This window comes from Phalacrocorax aristotelis, chromosome 13, assembly GCF_949628215.1.
Source record: "Phalacrocorax aristotelis chromosome 13, bGulAri2.1, whole genome shotgun sequence".
Lineage (NCBI taxonomy): Eukaryota > Metazoa > Chordata > Aves > Suliformes > Phalacrocoracidae > Phalacrocorax > Phalacrocorax aristotelis.
The window spans coordinates 4,136,197-4,140,139 of NC_134288.1; the positions used below are offsets into that span (position 1 = coordinate 4,136,197).

The following is a 3,943-nucleotide window of genomic DNA, read 5'->3' on the forward strand; positions in this document are numbered from 1 at the left end:
CCAGACCCACTCTGCAATTGCAATTACCACACAGTTTGCACCGCCATCCGGCAGGGTCTGGCTGGAACTGGCACAGCTGGAGCCTAAAATTTTCACAGCCTGGGGAAAAAAAGTTGCAAGCTTCAGTATGAAGAGTCAACCTCTCTGAAAAGGAATCCTTTGTCAAGTGATCTTCTAATGTTAAAATTAAATTTCTACATGCTCGTGGCAAGTTAAAAATAAATAAATTAAGTATAACAATCAGGCAATTAAACAATGCCCAGATAAAGATGGAAACAGGCAGGATGCCAAGGAACAGGCAGTCAGGTGATGCTAATTTTGTGATACATCACATTTTATACTATTTCTTTCTCGTTACACCTGTCACATCAGTCCCACCGGCCTGTCGTATCCCCAGTCCCCATAATGCATCAAAAGGCACTAACGGAGAGGAGAAGGAAGAGCTGACAATGCGACAAGGTGCAGGTGCAGTGCCTCGTTCTCAGGCTACGGCCGGTGGTTTTCTTTTTTACTCCAGGACACTAAAGCCAGCTCCAAAGTTTTTGTTTCTCTAAGACTTAACTCCTTAACTTCCTAATCCTTTACTGGACATAGAACCCATCTTACACAAACAGGGGGGTTTAGGCAGGAAGATGCAGAAGGGGCTGCATGGGATGCGGGCACGAAGCAGAAGTCTCAGGCTGACCTGGCATCCCAGGGAGCAGGCAGTGCAGATGTGCTTCTCGTGCTTTCATCTGCATGGACCATCCCATGTCATTTCCATACTGTGCACAAGCAGCCCCGCTGTCATGCGGGAATCACGGGGACCTGGAGACAATGCCTACATTCAGATTTTCAAGTTATCCAAATTGTCAAGAGTAAATGGCTCAGTGATACCTTTTGGAAAAGCCAGCATCAGCCCTGGAGGAGATTGTGGATATTAAGCAGTTTGACTCTTTGACTAGAGACCTGAACTGTCTTGGATAACCAAATAGTTTGCCCTGAATGTAACTTGTCCTTCGTGACATTTGCAAATCTGTGCCTAAGTCCCCTCTCCCAGTCAGTCATCCTTTGAACTCTGCTTTATATTCCTGTTGCGATCATTGCTGGTTGCACCGGGCCAGCCTGCTGCAGACAGCACGGTGCTGTATAAATTTCAAGAAGGGGATCAAAGCAGCATCACCTTCCTCATCCCATATGAGGGCTGTTTCCCACCCTGGGGTAAGGGGAATGACCTATGGGCAACATCTGTCCATACAGCGCACACCGATCCCTTTTCTGCAGCAGCCACAGATGTTATTTCTGGTCACAGGCTGTGGACGCCTACTCCAGAGGTGGCTGAGCCATAACCCATTGCAACGAGCAGGTTTCCTTGTTCTGATTTCAGCAAGTGCTTCACGGAAGACACAAATTTCAAGCAGAAATTCTGCCTCCGGTCGGTCGCTGATGCACAACTCCAACTTACGGCACTTGACAATCCCACCATCATGCCCAAGACACGTGCCTCTCTAAACCTCCTCAGTGGCCAGATGACTTCTTCTGGGTTTATCCCTCTGCAAAAGCATCCCTCCCTCCCAACGCCTGACATCCAGAGGTGACACAGGAACACTGCTGCAAGCACCCAAGCGCGGCATTGAGCTGTCTGGTAGGCAGGCACCAGGGGTAGCCCTCATTCATCACTGGGAAATAAAGCCATCCCAATGCTGAGATTGGAAAGGGTTATTCTTCTTGGAGGAAAAAGAATATTTAAGACTGCAAAACTTCCTTTGACAGGGTTGTCTTTTAATTACCCTGTGGAATGATAAAATCCCAGCACTGAAAATGTGTCTTTACAAATCTCTAGCTGGAGTAATTAGTCCCGTGCCTGGCTCTCCTGAGAGATTATTGCTGCCTTCTTTTCAGATTACTTACCCAAATAGAAGTGGAATCATTGCTATGTTTGACAGTGAGATATAAAATATCAGATAAAGCTGTTAAAATACTGTTTCACACGCTGTGTTTCTGCAGAGTAAGGAAGCATCTGCTCTCTTGGTATCAGCAGCAGAACTGAGCAGAAAATTCACAGCTGAGGGCTGAGATGATGAATCTCACTTCTTTTTTTGTTCCTGGTCATTCCTGGAAAGATCCAAGTAATCAAGAATTTAGTCATTATTCAAATGAGTCAAATAATGTTGTTTGCAGCTTGTGTCCCTTTTAAGGCTTGGATGTGCTCGTGGGGTTTTAGGTCTGGTGAGTCTCCTGCTATGGCCTGGAGAACTCAGCTGGAATACTTGTGTGACAAAGGCAAAGTTGCTCAGTGGTAGCACTGAACCTCGAAAAATCTGTGTCTTGTAACACCATGCAGACATATTAGCTGGACACCTCTGCAACAGTGTCTCTTTACGCAGAGGTACTTACAGAGGATGCAAAATGTAGGTAGCATCCCTCCTCTGAATGGTATGAGCTCAGAAGGAAGTTTCTCATTGGATATGGCATAGATCTGTGGTGAAATTTCCCTCAGATAAGTTATGGTTGCTATTTATTACTTTCTGGGAAAAAAAAATCCTTCTTCGGGAATTAAAGTGCTTGCTACCTTACGTCAGGCTGTTGAGCTTACAGTGCTCAAAAATGCATTACTGACAATCCTCATCAGTCGCCGGGCTGGTGTACAGATCACACCCTAGTTATTTCATTCCTTGCTTACCCACAGGACAAATTTATACCCGTGTGCGAGTATTACACAGGCCTGGTGTAAGCGATGTGCTAGCTGCAGGGGCAAGGGTCACACTGCTGGGGCAGCAGCTCCATCAGGGAAGCAGCGTTCCAGCCTTGCCTCCTTGACAGTCTGTTCCTTGCCATCTCAAATAAATGTTTTTGTGTAATTCTCACTCCTTCCAAGGCAGATTTGGTGTCTCACTGACTTCTAATATAACCCAGTATCGCAATGGAGCCATCCCCTGGGTCACCAGAGTGGTGAAAAGAGCTCAGGCAGCTCCACTAGGATGAAGAATCACCAAGTATCCTGTCCCCGGGGAAATTAAAACCATCCTAACACCTTACAAGAATGAACTTTATCAGTCAGAAGTGTGCTCTGAAGGTGTCTATTCCAGCCTATGTGCTCCAGTAGGTCCAGCTGGAGCAAGTTCCTCAGGGCCTGGTTCAGTCGAGTTTCAAATACCTCCAGGAATGGAGATCCCACAGTGTCTCTGAGTGCCAGTTCCAGTGTTTCACCACCACATGGTGATAAAATTATTATTCATAACTAAGGAGAACTTCCCTTGCCCCAGCTGGTGCCTCTCAGCCTCCCACTGCGGGCCTCTGGGAAGAGCCTAGACCCATCCTCCATGCACCTTCTCACCAGGCAGCAATGAAATCTTCCCCTCACCTTCTCTCTGGGCTGAACAGACCAGACCCAGCTCTGTCCCTCAGCCTCCCTTCATCGACCCTATCCTGTGCTCCAGCCCTGGCCACCTTGGCAGCAGATGTTGGATCCCGTCCAGCAGGCACTCCAACCAACTTCCTTGTCCCGGGGAGCCCCAAAACAGGCACAATATGAAATACAACTGTTTTCCCACACCGGGAGTCGAACCCGGGCTGCCTGGGTGAAAACCAGGAATCCTGACCGCTAGACCATGTGGGACCGCAGCTGCCCTGCCATCTGCTTGGCTCTGGACTGGCAGGCGCAGCTAGTCCTGCTCCTGGGCTCACGGGCCTGCGGCCATCCCCAGCATCACCCCATCCTTTTCTTTCCCGGTGCATCCCACAGCCTGAAGGGGGAAAACACTGCAACATAAAAAAGGCAACAGCCTGAGCTCTTTGATCCATCTGGGGCTCTGCTGGGATTCTCCTGCAGCTCCGTTTCAGAGCTCACGGTGGGACAAGCTTAGTCCAATGAGAGTATTGTTGCATCAAGCACCCCCGGATCACAGTCCCTGGTATCTGCCCACACCCAGGCCCTTGCACCCATCTCCCCAGGGAGCTGTGC

General features: G+C 48.6%; 1 non-coding gene across 1 annotated transcript; it reads right to left on the minus strand.

Annotated features, from left to right (window-relative positions):
• Positions 1-3,526: 3,526 nt before the first annotated feature.
• On the minus strand, positions 3,527-3,598 carry TRNAE-UUC (transfer RNA glutamic acid (anticodon UUC)). The gene has a single exon. It is a non-coding gene; the product is annotated as a tRNA-Glu (tRNA).
• Positions 3,599-3,943: the final 345 nt, after the last annotated feature.